Source organism: Bos indicus, chromosome 28, assembly GCF_029378745.1.
Source record: "Bos indicus isolate NIAB-ARS_2022 breed Sahiwal x Tharparkar chromosome 28, NIAB-ARS_B.indTharparkar_mat_pri_1.0, whole genome shotgun sequence".
In the NCBI taxonomy this organism is placed as follows: Eukaryota; Metazoa; Chordata; class Mammalia; order Artiodactyla; family Bovidae; genus Bos; species Bos indicus.
Genome location: NC_091787.1, coordinates 31,748,975 through 31,767,625, shown reverse-complemented (window position 1 = coordinate 31,767,625; position 18,651 = coordinate 31,748,975). Strand labels below are relative to the sequence as shown.

The 18,651-nt window shown below is 44.4% G+C and overlaps 1 protein-coding gene and 1 non-coding gene across 2 annotated transcripts in view; both read right to left on the bottom strand.

Moving 5' to 3' along the window:
* The window catches only part of LRMDA (leucine rich melanocyte differentiation associated), a 1,201,191-nt gene that overhangs the window by 677,997 nt on the left and 504,543 nt on the right, over positions 1-18,651 (bottom strand). The gene's annotated exons all lie outside the window — the stretch shown is intronic.
* TRNAC-ACA (transfer RNA cysteine (anticodon ACA)) lies at positions 12,460-12,531 on the bottom strand. The gene has a single exon. It is a non-coding gene; the product is annotated as a tRNA-Cys (tRNA).

Sequence of the window (18,651 nt, the reverse complement as noted above, 5' to 3'; positions counted from 1 at the left end):
AGTCCCTCTAGGCTGGAAGCACATCGATACATGGGTTTGTGCATGCCTACATAAATACATACACGGTTTTTTCCTACCTCATTTGGAGATCTTTGACAACTATTCAAAAATTTCTCCAGATTGCCTCCTACAGGAGTGGAGATTCAGCCCTACACACTCTGCACAGGTGAAACTATTTCATAGCATAAATTCCCCTGTTAAAGGATAATACACGCCATCCCTTCCTCCCTGAATGGCAGGACAGCAGAGTAGCCATAGAACCAGGTTTACAATTGGCACATCCTGACCAGTATTCGCTTCTTCTTTGTTCATCACACTGCATGGCCTGCAGGATCTTAGTTCCCTGCCCAGAGATTAAGCCCTGGACCCTGGCAATGACAGCACTGAGTCCCAGTCACCGAAACACCAGGGAATTCCCCGGCCCGTATCTGTATGCATCTTTCTGCATGTCTCTGTCTTGTCTACCACCCAAGCAGATACCACTAAACACCTCTAGAGAGATACCCCTAAAGCTCATGTGTTACACACTAAGTTATGATCCAGTCTGGAAAACACACCACTCCCTGTGAAGTGAGACCTCAACAAATTTGTCTACTTGGGGAACGTAGTATCAGTCAGTAATGATTGAACCTAAAATAGTGCAAAAGAACCAGGACTCCAGCAACTTGGCATTGTTGTTTACTTACTGTTTTTTTGTTGTAGGACCAAATCTCTTGTCCTATTAAAGATTTACATGTCCATGGCAGAAATATCCCTGTTTAAATATCTAAAGAGTGACTCCATTTGTTTCGCCCTACATTATTCATTTGACTGGTCTTAAAGTTATTGGATGTGAGAGGCATTAGACAGACCACACACAACATGAGCTCCCCTCTCTCTAGGAAATTACTCTAGTGAAACAAGACGGTCCGCCCTCCCACCCTCACACCCGTCCCTGGAGGGTGAGATCATACCAGCATCTGCTCCAAGCTGCACGCATAGAGAGCAAGTGGCATTTCCTGGGAATTCAGCATGGTGTTTATTGAGCAGCTCCTATTACTGCTATTGTAAAACCCAGGCTGAGCTGTGTGTATTCTCTATTCTCTTTTTTTTTTTTGGCTCTTCAAGAATGTGGTAGAAAATCTTAGTGCCAGAAGGAAGGAGGTCTAAGATATGGTACAGTGCTAACGATATGAGCGCAGAGATCCTGAACAACGCTTTGCCATAACCAGCTATGTGACTCCCCCCAGCAATTTTCCTCCCTGTACTTTGGCTTCCTCATCTGTAAAATGTACGCGAAGGTTGGAATGGACGGATTATAAACTAAGCGGCATCAGACTCTTAGATTTCTGTCAAGTCTGTCATCCCAAAGTCACTAACATACTGGACACGTGACTTCTGTCTTTGTCTCTTCTGCACCTGCAAAGTCATGGGCATCACCAAACGCCACTTATGAGGGGCTCACAAGAACAAAATTACAAATGGTTACACTGTGAGCTCGACGTTTCATAAACGAGACAGTTCATGTCAGTAATCACGAATCTGGACATCTTGAGAGTGCTATACCATGTAGGTTTGCTTAAGGTAGCATTTTCTAGCCTGAAGATGCTTTGAAGGTCTCTATGGAGTCAGATCTTCACGACCAAGATAATCACGATGGTGTGATCACTCACCTAGAGCCAGACATCCTGGCATGTGAAGTCAACTGGGCCTTAGAAAGCATCACTATGAACAAAGCTAATGGAGGTGATGGAATTCCAGTTGAGCTATTTCAAATCCTGGAAGATGATGCTGTGAAAGTGCTTCACTCAATATGCCAGCAAATTTGGAAAACTCAGCAGTGGCCACAGGACTGGAAAAGGTCAGTTTTCATTCTAATCCCAAAGAAAGGCAGTGCCAAAGAATGCTCAAACTACTGCACAATTGCACTCATCTCACACGCTAGTAAAGTAATGCTCAAAATTCTCCAAGTCAGACTTCAGCAATATGTGAACCGTGAACTTCCTGATGTTCAAGCTGGTTTTAGAAAAAGCAGAGGAACCAAAGATCAAACTGCCAACATCCGCTGGATCATCGAAAAAGCAAGAGAGTTCCAGAAAAACATCTATTTCTGCTTTATTGACTATACCAAAGCCTTTGACTGTGTGGGTCACAATAAACTGTGTGAAAGAGATGGGCATACCAGACCACCTGAACTGCCTCTTGAGAAACCTATATGCAGGTCAGGAAGCAACAGTTAGAACTGGACATGGAACAACAGACTGGTTCCAAATAGGAAAAGGAGTATGTCAAGGCTGTATATTGTCACCCTGCTTATTTAACTTATATGCAGAGTATATCATGAGAAATGCTGGGCTGGAAGAAGCACAAGCTGGAATCAAGATTGCCGGGAGAACTATCAATAACCTTAGATATGCAGATGACACCACCCTTATGGTATAAAGTGAAGAAGAACTAAAAAACATCTTGATGACAGTGAAAGAGGAGAGTGAAAAAGTTGGCTTAAAGCTCAACATTCAGAAAACTAAGATCATGGTATCTGGTCCCATCACTTCATGGGAAATAGATGGGGAAACAGTGGAAACAGTGTCAGACTTTATTTTTTTGGGCTCCAAAATCACTGCAGATGGTGATTGCAGCCATGAAATTAAAAGACGCTTACTCAGAGGTAAAGTGTCTGCTTGCAATGCAGGAGACCTGGGTTCGATCCCTGGGTTGGGAAGATTCCCTGGAAAAGGAAATGGAAACCCACTCCAGTATCCTTGCCTGGAGAATCCCATGGACAGAGGAGCCTGGTGGGCTATAGTCCATGGGGTCACAAATAGTTGGACACAACTGAGCTATAAGACTCCCTACTCCTTGGAAGAAAAGTTATGACCAACCTAGATAGCATATTCAAAAACAGAGACATTACTTAGCCAACAAAGGTCCATCTAGTCAAGGCTATAGTTTTTCCAGTGGTCATGTATGGATGTGAAAGTTGGACTGTGAGGAAAGCTGAGTGCTGAAGAATTGATGCTTTTGAACTGTGGTGTTGGAGAAGACTCTTGAGAGTCCCTTGGACTGCAAGGACATCCAACTGGTCCATTCTAAAGGAGATCAGTCCTGGGTGTTCTTTGGAAGAACTGATACTAAAGCTGATATTGAAACTCCAATACTTTGGCCACCTCATGAGAAGAGTTGACTCATTTGAAAAAACCCTGATGCTGGGAGGGATTGGGGGCAGGAGGAGAAGGGGACGACAGAGGATGAGATGGCTGGATGACGTCACGGACTCAATGGACATGGGTTTGGGTGGACTCCGGGAGTTGGTGATGGACAGGGAGGCCTGGTGTGCTGCAATTCATGGGGTCGCAAAGAGTTGGACATGACTGAGTGACTGAACTGAACTGATGGAGTCAGCAATGAATGGAGAGACCCTGTCCAAAAGGATGTATTTGCCAAGCGCAGGGCCTGGGAATGAGGCAGTGACCTGAGCAGGGGGAGACAAGTACCCCAAATACCACCCACAAGGAGAATCAAGCTTAAGTGCTCAGCTACAAGCAGAAGAAAACTAGTGAACCAGACTAAGGTCAATGCAAGGGATTTAGTCAAGCTGATGACGACTTTCAGGGTTAGGGAGAGACAGCACAAAGAGAAGAGTAACAAGGAAGGCGGAAAGGGAGAGAGAGGTTTATTAATAACTCAAGGACAATGCATTTTTGAAAATTAACATCTTAAATATCCTGCCTGCTCAGACATGGCAGAGAGGCATCACAAGGACTAGAGCAAACGAGCATTTCTCCAAATCCCCAGGGCTGCCTCTGGATCTCCTCCAGACCACAAATCCCAGGGAGTGAGGAAACAAATCCACTCACACACATACCACTGCAAAAGCTGCCATCTTTTTACCATAGCAACAGTTTTACAGAATGTGCTAAAGATTCCAGAAACCTTTCTTGGAGAAGTGTTTCCTTGAGTTTTCATGAGACGAGTCTTTCCAAAGACTCCCTCACTGAGACTCCATGAATCTAAAAGCCCACGGTCACTCCCCTATACTGAAGGCTTCCTGCATCTTACAAGAACAAGCGAGCTGAACCCTGAAGCACCAGGTGCTGAACAGCTTCTGTCCTGATGTCTGGACAGACACCCACAGGACATGCACTGAACAAAATCTTTACAATGAAGATATCAACACTGCTAAACAACTTTCCAAATAATGCAAAGAATCAGGATATGCAGACCAGTGAGGTAAATGAAATGAGCCTATACTGTCCTTCTGTTTCTCGGTAAATCAAAATTCAACTTTCCTTTTACCTTTGGGGCTTCCATGATGGGCCTCACATAAGACCATGCAGTGAAGGGTTAGGAGCAGGAACTCGGACCAGGATGCCCAGCCTGGCATGCTAGCTCTGTCCCTTATTAGCTCTGTGCCATCAATCAAGTTACTAAACCTCTCTCTGAACTTGAGCTCCTTTTCTCAAAACTGGACATCATAATGACACCTGCTTCCTAGGTCACTGTGAGGATTAAATGAGTTAAGACATGTAAAACATGTGGAACCATGCCTGACAGTAAGCCCTCAGAGAACAACTATTTTCTCTTTTTACCCTGTAGGATAAACTCTCCACATCAATGATGTCACTGTCCTCATCGTCCTCCCACCACTGCCAACTCTTTGAGGGAGGAACTGTCTTATCCATGTCTGTTCCCTTTAGGCCCAGTGCCTGCACTGAAATATAACAGGTGTCTGTCAATGTCTGTAAATTAAATGGGTGTGCAAAGACAAGAATGAGGCTGGTCCCAAGGAAGGCGCCTACAGTCATGCTCCCCTACACTATGCTGTCACCCCCCAGATCAAAGTCCCTCTTCTCTGTCTGGCATGATTTGAGCCATTGTTCACAACTCAGTTCAAGACATCTGGTCTACCAGGCCCTGGGCAGCATCATATCACAGAAGTAAGGCAGCAGTTCTGCAACCAGATTCCCTGGGTTCAGACCCTGGCTCTTCCACTCACTGGGCCCTAGTGAGCCTCCACATTTACCCACCACTAGCTACCCAGGTGCCAGGCACAGCTCTGAGCACTTTAGTTCCATTAACTCAGTAAACCCTTTCAGAAACCTAGGAGGAGCATACCATTATTCCCAGTCTACAGGCAAAGTCACTGAGGCTTATAGAGGCTTCTTTACCCACAGTCACTGTGCTCCAAGTTACCTCTTTCTGCCTTCTACTGTGTTTGCTTCTAATGAACCCTTTTAAAGTAGATTTCCCCCCAATTTTATGCCTTGTTGTGAACTACGAAGGACTAAACACAGCATTCCAGGGCCCGTATTTGATCTCAGGTCCAGTTGCCTCCACAGCAGGGCTTTCTCTTAGTACCTGGCCCAGGGCTAGTAGACATGTTACACTGGACAATGATAATTGATATATGATTCCCTCCCTGGATTCCAATTTCAACCTTGATCTGACTTCACTAACATCCTTGGATACAGGAAGCTAGCCCTCCATTTAGTAGGAGGATTTGGGATGTGTCAGCTGAAGCTGAGTTCAAGGCCTGCTCAGGCAGCCAGCTGTGGGGTCAGCATGTAGCACAGACCATTGAAAGGACAGAGCTGTATTCTCCACAGTAACCCACTCCCAGGATGGGATTCTGCCAAGAACTACAGAACATGGCCAGGGCAACAATGAAGCCAGAACCCCAGTGCTACTGACATCCAGACTCTGCTGTGCTGCTGTATGGGAGAACTCTCAGGATGGGTTTCCAAAACACAGAACACTGGGCCTGCCTCTGTCACCGGGAGACAGGGGAGAGGCCACCCACACGCCTTGTGGTGCTGGCGTCCCCGCTGCTCCCCCACAAGCCTTATACACTCATAAGTTACCTGGAAGAGACATTTTCTACGTATGGCCTGCAGAGCCGGCATCCTATCCTGCTCCGAGTCCTTGGATGAGGAGATCATAGCTCCTGCCACCACTTCTAAATAGCAAACTATTGCTAGGTTTATGTAAATACCATGGAAACCAGAGCTGTAACACAGAAAGATTCACAAAGAAGCAACTTAACAGAAGGTCAACAAGCCCCCAGACAAAAAGTGTATATAGAGCTCCATCTTCAAAATACAGCCAACTCTCTATTTTTCTTCCTAACCCTAGGCTAAAAAGGCTAATGAGATTCACAGACAACATATTAAATGATGGAATTCTCTACATAGCTCCATTTCTTTCTATAAATAATTTTAAAACTATTACCCAATAATGTATTGTAATAAAAAAGCTGACAAGGTCTTGCTCAACAAGTAATCACCAGCATGTTTTTGCACCTGGAGATGGAGAACTTTCTTATTATGAGCCTCTGGTGATTTTTAGGTGTTTCCATAAAGCTGTTGCCATTATTTATAAGCCACAGGTTACTTCCCTTTGCTGCAAGCTCAAATTAATGAAAACTTATTTTAAAGACTCAGAAAAGCAGGGCAGACTAGGAGATGTGTGCCAAGCAGCCCCAGAGGGACGGCATGGGTTTTAAGTCATTTGCAGTCTTCCTTAAGGAGACCTGGGTTCAATCCCTGGGTTGGGAAGATCCCTTGGAGAAGAGGACAGCTACCCAATCCAGTATTCTAGGCTGAAGAATTCTATGGACTGATTCTTGGGGTCACAAAGAGTCAGACACAACTGAGCAACTTTCACTTTCTTTTAAGGCAGCTCTGAGTCCATCCACAGGACACGAGACAGCATCTTTGGAGATGGTGGCCTCCTGGAGATGAGGCTTGGGGAGGCAAGGACTGCTTCCAGGTGGGGGCCATCTCCACCTCTGCTGCCTCAGCCTTGCCAGCCCGGAGCTCCAGGGTTGGCCTCGCCAGCAAGAGCCACATGGGCTGGAGAACCTCTGCTGCCAATGCCTGAAATCCCTCCCCACAGCCACAGCCTAATCTCCTTGGTGCTTTGTACTTGCAGAGATAGCATCCATAGGAGAAACTCGTGGGCAGAGGTGGTAAGGACACATGTATGCACAAACATGCACACCCAAGGCCTGGAGCTCCCTGCATCCACCCCCCCCCCCCCCCAGAGCTGATGCAGGAAAAAAGGACTATGAGAGCCGCCAAGCCCCTTGAACTCCTCTACAGATCTGTGTGCCCCTGGACAGGATTAACAGCAATCGCACCAATAAGGTCCACTCCAGTGCCCATAAAAACTCTACCTACTTCCAGACCTACTTCAAATATTGCATCCTCCAAGAAGCCTTTTCTGTTACCATCACAAGGTGGAATGTCTCCCTCATTATGTCCATAGTGAGTGTGGCCACCTCCATGACACCTACTTGATGGCTTGGTATCCTAACTCTCTGCATTCTTCTCTTAGGCCCTGCAGGACTACAGGGATAGACAACCTCTTGAAAAGATCATCACTACTCACCTCCATTATCCACTCATCTCCTCAGCCTCTGCCACTTGAATCCAGGTCAGGCAGGGTGCTATGCTATGCTATGCTAAGTCACTTCAGTTGTGTCCGACTCTGTGTGACCCCATAGATGGTAGCCTACCAGGCTCCCCCATCCCTGGGATTCTCCAGGCAAGAACACTGGAGTGGGCTGCCATTTCCTTCTCCAATGCATGAAAGTGAAAAGTGAAAGTGAAGTTGCTCAGTTGTGTCTGACTCTTAGCGACCCCATGGACTGCAGCCCACCAGGCTCCTCGGTCCATGGGATTTTCCAGGCAAGACTATTGGAGTGGGGTGCCATATTGACTCTAAAAGGACACCGAACTTGGAAATGCAAACACAGTCACGACAAGCTGATGCTGCAAGCTGTGATCTCGGGCGAGCCACTTAATCTCTGAACCCCAAGTTCTCTCAATTGTTAAAAAAAGTGACACACAAGAATTGCTAAGGTCCATGTCAGCCTTAAATTTCTCTGGCCTTATAATACAAAGCTATGATAGTTCTGGCCAGGATGACGTACTAACTTAATCCAGCCAGATGAAAAAGAAAAAAACATTTTTTTTAAATGGTCTAATATGTATTTATTGGTGGGGAGGGGTACTTTTTTCTTTTGCCATTAAATCTCACCATATAGCCTTTGACCTCTTCATGGGGCCACAGACACTAGAGGTTCTGTTTCCCTGTGTTTCCAAAATAACACCTGTTTACTAATACATTTGAATGACTTATTGTTCTTCACTTGTTGCTCAATCGTATCCAACTCTTGGCGACACCATGAACTGCAGCATGTCAGGCTTCCCTGTCCTTCACTATCTCCCAGAGTTTGCTCAAATTCATGTCCATTGAGTCAATGATGCCACCAAACCATCTCATCCTCATTTAAAATAATTACTTAGCAGACTTTTTGTCCACTGAGAAAGCTGTTTGTAACGCAGGCACCAAATACTCTTAAGTCAACCCAGTTTACAAAGAAAGAGCAATTGTAAAGAAGGACACAAGAAATGTTAGCTAACTATGAAACCTGTACTTTAGCTGACATCTTGACAAAGAAACATCATTCATAATTTTGGATCCATACAAAGAAACTATAGAGAGTTCCCCTCATCTGTGGTTTTGCTTTATACCACTTCAGTTACCTGAGGTCAACCGTGGTCCAAAAACCTTAAGAAGTTCAGAAATAAACAATTCTGAAGTTTTTAGTTGCATGACAGTCTGAGTAGCATGACGAAATCTCACCCCTTTCCTGCTGGAAGGTGAGTCCTTCTTTTGTCCGGCATATCCACACTGCGTACACTACCTGTCACTTATTGACAGGTAACTACAGTTACTACAGTTACAGGTAACTAGTAGCTACAGTTACTTAGTGCCTCTCTTAGTTTTCAGATCATCTGTCACAGTATCACAGCATCTGTTTTGAGTAATCCTTATCTTACTTAATAATGGTCCCCAAGCATAAGACTAGTGATACCGGTAATTCTAATATTCTCTTACTCTATCTAGTTTATAAATTAAACTTTATCATAGGTGTGTATGTATCAGACGAAACATAGCATATATCAGTTGAGTTCAGTTCAGTAGCTCAGTCATGTCCGGCTCTTTGTGACCCCATGAATCGCAGCATGCCAGGCCTCCCTGTCCATCACCAACTCCCAGAGTTCACCCAGACTCACGTCCATCGAGTCAGTGATGTCATCCAGCCATCTCATCCTCTGTCATCCCCTTCTCCTCCTGCCCCCAATCCCTCCTAGCATCAGAGTCTTTTCCAACAAGTCAGCTCTTCACATAGCATATATAGGGTTCAGTATAATCATGGTTTAGGCAACCTCTGTCCATCTAGGAACATATTCCCCACAGATAACTGAGGGTGGGGGAGTACTAATAAAACAGATCTTCTATCTCACCAGAAAATGGGGCTCAGATATTTGGAGAAAACATTCACATCGAATTATGCTTCTTAACTTTGGAGAGAGAACTAAAAATATCTGTTAAAGTATGTCCCTGCTCACCAAAATCCTAATTTTGTGCATTTACATGGCAGGAGATGTACATCCGTAGGAAGCAAATCTTATGACAGAAAAGGTTGCACCTCTCTTTTCCCAGCACATGGGATTAATGAAGTCATAAGTTCATTTTTAAACTTGGAGTAAAACACAACACACTGCCAGGAGAAGTGAAACACCCATGATTATAAATGCGCCACTTCAACAGCTGGAAGCTAAGGAGCAACCAAATAACAGTGGAGAAAATAACCGCCAGCTGCAATTTTCTCTCTTTTTTGATCCTTTTACAAGTATGTGTTGCCTGTGTTTTGACTATTTTTTGAAAAGGAGGAAGAAAAAAAAAAGAAAAAAAAAACTTCGGGCAGTCTTCTCACTGAGGGTTGCTTTTTGCAGACACCTTTTTTCAGATGATATTACTTCACTTATAAACCTTCCCTTTTCTGTCATCATTTCTGAAGAAACACAGGAAGGCAGGAAGGAGCTTCCCCAGCACCACTGACCATGGAAATGCACAGTAGGGGCATGCAGCCCAAGGCAGAGTGTCCACATATGCACGGAGGGACAAGCCCTTGAAGGATAAGTTCAGAAGGTATTTGAGAGGGAAGACCAGCATATCCAAGCTTGCTTACGGACCTAAACCGACAAAAACTCAGACATAACTCTTTGGGCTCCGTGACTCCTTCCCATCCCCTTACTCTTCCCTGAGGACTTTGTGACTATGGGCTACTGGGGCACCCAGAAAGGCTGTCCTGAACTGTGCCTTCAGGACTTTTGGGGCTTGGATGACGAACTCAGAGGTTTCCTTCCTTTTAATACTGAAACCCTACAGTAGTATGAGAAGAGGTGAGACAGCTTAGCTCAGCCTCAGAGAAACAGAATCAACAGGCTCCCCTGAAGTCAGGCAGGGCTGACTTTTCCCTCAGGCACAGAGAGCACGCCGCGGATAGCCCGTGAGACTTCAGGCGACCACGGAACATGTTTACATTTCTTTTAGGAGCAGAAGGAAAAAAAAAAAACTTTAGGCCCAAATAACAGGTTTTAATGTATAATATTAATAGATCTGTCTTTACATCATTTGTTTTGATTACTCTATGCAGGAAGGGGGCCAAAGAGCCTGGAACCCATAAAAGTCAAGAAGAGTCCCGATTCCCGATCATTCCTGCCCCCAGGCCTTTGCATATGCTATCTACCCTGCTTCTGCTGCTGCTGCTGCTGCTAAGTCACTTCAGTCGTGTCTGACTCTGTGCGACCCCATAGACGGCAGCCCACCAGGCTCCTCCGTCCATGGGATTCTCCAGGCAAGAGTACTGGAGTGGGGTGCCATTGCCTTCTCCTAACTTCCCTTTATTCAGTGTATGAATAGACTCAACTTGATTTCTACCCCTTCCCTGGTATTTCCCTGATTACTCTGATTAGTAACACTTTCTCTCCCTCGGTTTGAAATCCCCAGCAACTAGAGGTCACAGCATAGCCTCACATTTACAAAATTTCTATTTCTCGTGTATTATTACTCCTGTTCCTTCATCCCTAAAGACAATATTACCCCCTCACTGCTAAGATAACTGGAAGCCTCACCACTGCCTCCAAAATAGCCTGTGTGTGTCAGCCTCACATTTAAACCCATAATCAGATCCCCAAGTAACTCTCTTATACTCCTCATCCTACCCGATGATCTCTGAACCACAGCATACCAGATGCTCACCGAGTACACCTCATATTCCTCCCACCCCTAGGCCTTTGCAAAAGCTGCTTTCTCAGCCTGGGATGCCTTCCCTTTATCAGAGCTCCCTAACAAAAACCCTAACAATCCTTAAAGGCCTAGTTCAGATGTAACCTTTCCAAGGACCTTCCCAGATGTCTCTGTTGAACCATATATCCTGCCCTCTCTTACTCTACCCCAGCACTTTGCACATCTTCTGCCAGGTTCATCAGAACATGACTTCTACCAAAGGGATTTGTAGACCATGCAAGACTCTTGAGTCCAAGTGCTCCCAAAAGCAGATGCTGAGACAAAGATTCAAGTCAAAATATTTGGGGGCAGGTGACCCCAGGAGTGGGGGAAGAGGGAAGTGAGACAGGGAAGGGAAGGAAGTGAATAGTGGTGCATGGTGCTTTATTGAGCAAGTTACCACGGTGGCCAGCTGGAGCTCACTGCAGCCAGGGACACTCTGAGACAGAAAAGAATGTGCCACAGAGTTTTCCCAGTTGAGGAAGACAGGGCGTTTATCTCCCGACTCCTGTCAATCACTGGAGCAGGTGAGGCTGCTGCTGAGGGGCACTCATTCTCTGGCAGCTCCAGCCTGCCCTCCCACAGGCAATGGAGCTCCAGTGACCAGAGTAAGCTCTTAGACAAACAGCTGCAGGTGCTCGTGGCTGGTCACTGGATGGTGTGCGTGGAAACTCTAAGACTTTAGGGGACAGGGGAGACCGACAGCATCTGCTCCAGAGAGCATGCACTTCTACAGCCTCAGTCACCCAGTAGGATCCTGTGCATACAGCAGGCATGCAAGAAGCTCTCACACAAAGGAAATCATGTTCAAGTTCCATGAAGCCAGGGGCCACATGTAACTTTCTCAGGGCCTAGCTTCAGTATAGGGACTCAAACTGTGTATGCTGGTTGAGGAACAGTGAGTGATTTAGCTCAGAGTCCTGCCCCCAAATAAGACAATGCTAAATAAACTGAATTCCCATTTTATTAGCTACTATTTCACAAATGCTATCTAATTCATTTAAGCATTACACACCAACCCTGTTCCTATGAGTTTTAACCATGAAGACAGTAATGAAGGTGTAAGGAATTAAATAGCTTCTCAAGAAAATGTATCTGTATCCAGAAAAACAATCCAGGAACACAACAGAGGTCCGGGCAATTCCCTGAATTTAGAGCTTTCACACAGCCTCTGGCACCTCAGCCTCCCAGGTAAAAGAAAGAAAGTGAAAGTGAAGTTGCTCAGTCACGTCCGACTCTTTGCAACCCCATGGACTGTAGCCTATCAGGCTCCTCCGTCCATGGGATTTTCCAGGTAAGAATACTGGAGTGGGTTGCCATTTCCTTCTCCAGGAGATCTTCCCAACCCAGGGTTTGAACCTGGGTCTCCCGCATTGTAGGCAGATGCTTTACCATCTGAGCCACCAGGGAAGTCCACCAGGGAAGGCTCCCAGGTGGTACTGGCTATAACCCAGGAACTGGGATGGAGAACATACTGGAAGTGTTTGAGGACCCCCCATCCCACTCCTCCAGCTTCCTTGTGCTCATACCATGCCACAATGGGCGCAGAAAGAAATGGCCTCAGGGCCAGCCGACATCAGACATAGCCAAAGCCTTAAAGAAAAATAATGTAAGCTCAGGCAATTGCATCAGGCAAGGGAGGAACAAGCCAGCTTGTCTTGCCAATTTCAGAGCAGAACAGATGTTTCTGCATCTCCAAGGTATCCACCCTCCTAGGACACCAGACATAGGTCACCCATCAGTCATTCATCTTTATGATGAGTTGCAGTGGCCAGCACACAGTCAAGATTAATGCACATCCCTTCCAAGAAATGCTGTTTAATGGCAAGGATATGCGGAGGGTGATTGTTCATGCCAGATCATTCCAGCTGACACAACCAACCAAGTTTCAACACTAAACTAGAAAAAGAAAATCCTGCATGCTGTCTTATTCCAAGCCAGAGACAGAGTAACCCATAGACAGTGTATGAGCTGTGCTTCGTCTGGCTTAGTTTGATGAGACCCGGCCACCTTGAGACCTGTCAGGAGACCAGAGGTTTATAGGCTTGATGTAGCTATGACACCTTGCTAGCACTGTGGCTGAAAGATCACAGGAAACAGCATCCGGGAAACCTGGCCTCGACTCACAGCTCCGCTTCTTGATGACAACATCTTAAGCCAATCACTTCTTCCTGGGCCTCAGTTTCCCTTTCTAGAAAATGGACAATCTCCAAGTTTCTCTTTGCAGCTTTAACATAATATAAAGGTCTCAGAATCCTCATGTTACAGTGTATGATACTAGCTTTCATTCCCAGGGTGAGAGCACATAAACCGTCCAAAATGTTAACATCCTCACTAACACATTTTCATCTGGACCAGGGAAACTGGCCTACTGCTATTTGGTCCCCAGACACCTTTAGAATGAAACTGTTCCCATGGAAAACTACTTTATGGTTTAATTAGACAAAGAAGTCAGCAAAGGAGAAAAATAGAATTTGAACACAGATCTTTAACATGAAAATTATTTTTATTCCACTTGTCTCTAAGAGCCACAGAGGAATTACTTTGACCACCAGAGGGCTTTCCACACTGACGAAATGTATTAATAGGACATAGGTGGTAAAATTTAAAAATAAAAAGTTCCAAGTTACATAGTCTATAGCCATAAGGGCCTGAGGGCTGAAGTGAAATAACGAAGAAAAAACAAAACAAACAAACAACAACAACAACAAAACTGAGTTTCTCCTATGATGCACTTCCTTACATTAAACAGTGAGGAAAAATTCCAACCTCTCCAAGTTCCAGAAAACCATCAGATGAATTTGATGCATAGCATCAAAAGGAAATCACAAATTAGCTATCAGAGGTTACAGCATTTTGTTACTAAAATATCATTCCCCAAATGCTGAGCTAGTTTCTTGTATACTTTTGTTATTTGGTCAAAATTTTGAAGTACTCACAAATATAATGTGTTTTTCATACTTGGGGTGGGGATAGCCAATATTGTTGAACATTCACCACATGACAGCTTGGTAAAAATGTATATTATTAACTTTGTGTATGTTAACTTGCTTGATTCTCCAAAACTTCTACAGGATAGATTCCATTATTATACCTGTTTCACATATGAAGAAACTAAGGAGGTTAGAAGAGGTTAGAGAATTTGTCCAAGGTCAAGCAGCTAGCAATTGTCAAAAAAAAAGTTCAGGAATAACACTATCCGTCCAACAACCAGCAAACTTCCACTGACTACAGACAAGAATTCTATAAAAAGAGCCACTGTGTACCCTAACCTAGAGAAATGCAAAAAAAAAACAAACACCATTGAAAGGACGCTGTGCCACGGCTGGTGTTTCTCTCCGCAGGTTCTCAGGTGGCATTCCATAGCCCTCAGGGTTCCACACCTGCATGGACACCTCCCAGAGGAGGCCTAGGGGTGCAAAGGGAGGTTCTGTGAGCTACAGGCCCCATTTTCTACCAAAGCCTCTTCAATTTATTTCTATTTTATGAATTGGAGATTTCCACATACGATCTAATCTAGAAAAAACATTCTTGTAATACTAAAGTTTAAAATCTCCTACTTCATGAGACATTTCAGAAAAAAAAAAAAAATTCTCTCTTAGGGTATGCTTCTCTTAAACCCATTCGACAGCACTTGCTACACCAGGGTGAAATATTTCTACTTGCATAGCTCCTTTACTTTATTGTTGAGGTCCCGAGGGCAGGAATAGTAACATTTTTTTTTTTTTCACTTTTAGGTCCCAAAGATTTAGGCTAAAGTTTTCAACAAATATCTGTAGATGAATAAATAAAGTAACAGGTATGACTCAGATGGTAAAGAATCTGCCTGCAATGCAGGAGACCTGGGTTCAAATCCCTGGGTCAGCAGGATTCCCTGGAGAAGAGAATGGCTACACACTCTAGCGAGAAGCCCATGGACAGAAGAGCCTGGTGGGTCACAGCCCACGGGGTCACAAAGAGTTAGACATTACTGAGTAACTAACACACACGTACACATACAAGGTGAGGTGAGCTGCTGTGATAGATAAACCGTGAAGTTTGGGGACCTAACAGAACAGATGTTTACTTCTTTCTTACAAAAGGTCCAATCTAACACGTGTCTAACAGCTGGCCTTCCACACAGTGACTCAGGCTCTTTCCATGTTGTGACTGCACCAACCCTTATGCCTCAGGACATATGGACAGGACACCAACCCTGTCCTCTTACTGGCAGGTGGACACAGACAGCACGTAGAGCCTATGGTCACGGGGCTCTACTCAGAGCAGGAGGGCATGTGGTCCCTTTGTAGGAAGAGGACAGCACTGGCGGACAGCTCGTCAAGCCTTTGTTCCACAATGACTTCAAGAGAAAGAGACGCCTGAAAGCAAGACCCAGTGCATAAGACGTGGCTCTTAAAGAAAAACAAATAAATAAGAGTCATTAAAAATTTCCAACTTAAAAATGTGCAAGGGTATAAATACAGCTACAGAGCCACAAAATTACAATCTCACCTAAGGGCTTTCCATTGCATATTCCCATCATAAACCAGACTCCCTACCTATGGGCATGCAAATGGCCTGAAACTAAAATACAGGTCAGCCTAGAGTCAACATCCCTACCCTTTACTAAGTGTTTGGCTCCTCCCTACAAGAGGATCCTGGGGGAGAGAAAACATAATTGGAAACAAGCACTTTATTTTGAGAGGCCTCAATGCAACACAGTGACGTGCAGGAAAGCCAAGGGCCCCAGGTCTGGCCATTCTCTGTATCCACATAAGTGACGATGGACAAGGCAATCGTGTTCCCTACGCCTCAGTTCCCCTCACTTGTCAAAAGGAAAAGACAACACCTGCCTTATAGCCAGGTGGGGAAGAATGCTGTTACCTAAAAACAAGACTTGCCTTTCCAAAATGCGGATCATGTGATAACAGCTCTGAAAAGTGTATAAAATATTTAAAATCATCCAAAGGCACAGGCCACAGGTCTGTTACACAGCATTTTCCAGCTAACTGGTGATTCCTCCATCTCATCACCATAATGGTCGATATGCTTGCTTCTGGAAACCTTCACCCTTCAGTCAGCCCAGTGTTTCCACTTTTACCGCTCCAAGAGTCATGCCCAACTCCACTGCTCAGGGTCAATGTGTTTCCACAAGAGAACCTCTGAACTTCTGTGGATCTCAACAAGCACACCTATTAACTGGATACGGAACACCTTGGAAGCCTAAGCAGGGGCTTGGGTCCTTCTCCTGAGACCCAGGCTCTGATTCCCAAGTCTGAGCCAGTGGTGTCAGAAACAGAACTGAGGCCACCACGGTGGTGGTTCTGCCCTCCCTCTCCATGTGTTTTAAACAGTCTGACCATGTGGGAGGCACAGATATTAAAGGCAGCTCCACTCCAACGATACTGTAAAGTAACAGCAGAGGACCAGGCAATCACTCTTTAATGTCAGCCATAACCTTCATAAATGGGTTTGTAATGAGAAACCCTTGTTTGTCACAGAGAAGGTATGATTGATGCTGCCTATGAGTGAAATGAAGCCACAGTGACCATCTCAATAACATGAACAGCTGCCAAATATTCATTTAGCAGAATGAGTTTAGAAAACTTTGAGCAGATTGCTTTCACAAGGCTGCCTTCAACAAAAGGAAACATAATTAACGAGCTAATATCAGCATGTGTCTGGCTAAGCTAATGAATATCAAATTACACAGAAACCTGTATAAATCATCATTACCCTGAATTTTAATTGAACTTGCAATTAAACATGACAAATTTTATATACACTAAACCTTTAATTTATACTTTCAAATAAGGAATAATTTATCATTTTTAGTATTTCATAGTTAATTTCCCAATATGTGCACTTCTAATTAACAAGGACAGACAGGCATTTTAAAAAACACACACTCTCTCTCTACTATGGCTCCATTTATAACAATAACTTTCCCTTTTGTATGCATTAGAAACTCTATGTCCAGAAGTTTGAATGCCAAAGGACCTACTTGGATATTCAAGGAAAGATCTAATAGCGACATAGAACAAGGAGGAATGATTTCCCCTTCTGCTTCTCATCTCTCCCCTGGAAAAAGAGAGATTAAAAGGGCCAGACCATATTAAAGCAACTCGGCCGGACATCTCAATTACTGGCTTGACCTTGAACCCCAAACTCCAGCTATGTTCAGAACACAGGGCCTCTTTGCTGAAAGTGCAAAGCATCTTGTGTTTCAAAGCAGCACCACCTTAGAAATAAACTGCCTCACTCTGGCGTCAGCGCCAAGCCTATTTGTTTTACCTGGCCAGTCGGTAATGAGCTCGCTCTGTGGATGGATTTGTATTTTATTATTATAATTACGCCACCATTATAAACATACCTCGAGCAACCTCAGCATAAAAGGCAGGGAATGCTATTAAAACATACATATAAACACACAGGGAAACAAGACAGGATTGTAAAAGGGCTGCAACAGAAACTAATTGGGTTTGCTTTTTTCGTTAATCCCAGCCTATTAATATGGTAAGCAGTGTGGTCTAAGGAGCCTCATGCTGGGAACCTGAAGATGACCGCTGCATACCAGAGTTAGCCTCTAATTGGCTGTGTGACCAGAAGAAAATGCTTTACCTCTCTGTGTGTGCCTCACTGTTCTTAGGGGTTAACAAAGATAATGGAGATAACTGTGAGCACTTTAGACATGTGAAAATATTGATAATTTGGGGGAAAAAACTATCAAACAAACAGCATCATCATTCTCTAGCTATAGAGAAGACAGACCCAAAAAGCAGACAGCGGATAACCCTCATGTATGCATATATTTAATGCAATGACCACATTAAGTATCAGCAATTTACTTCCTATTTTCTCCTTTGATATGTGAAGTAGGCTAGACAAATATTATCATCACCATTTGAAAGAGAGGCTCATTCTGGGATTAAAAGTGAGATTCAGAACATTGAAGATGAGGCTCTTCTGACCTCACTATGCTGCCTCCCAGCACTCTCCCTTGGGTAAAGGCTGGAGAATGTATGAGGAGATAAAAAAAAAAAAAAAAAAAGAAACTTTGGCTAGTGGGACCTCAATGACACAGTGACCATCTCTCCCAGCCCTGTCCTGATCAGACTGATGGCTCAGCTGAATGTCTTAAGTCAGGAAAGGAAACAGACACCACTTCACACAGGCAAACTCAAAGAAGGTGTGGAGTCTACAGCCCAGGTATCATCTATGCAAGGCCAAGAAGTGAGTACAGACATCCACCAAATGAATGAGGGCAGAGAACATGAAAGACACCAGAAATAGAGAGGAAAAGAGTTTTTAAGGGCTACTCTAAGTACCCTTTCATCACAAACCTGAAGGCTCTAGAAATTTGATACTATTAAAAGAAGCTGGGGTGAGAGTCAGTTAAGAGAAATGGAAAGAAGTCTTTTTAAAAAATTAATTACTGCTTCATTTCAATGGCAAATTCCCATTTTTGTTTCCAGAGGTCTCCGACCAAAGGAAACTGAAAAGCAATGCAAGGCAGTGAGAGCTGGGAATTTGAATGCATTTTCTGGAACA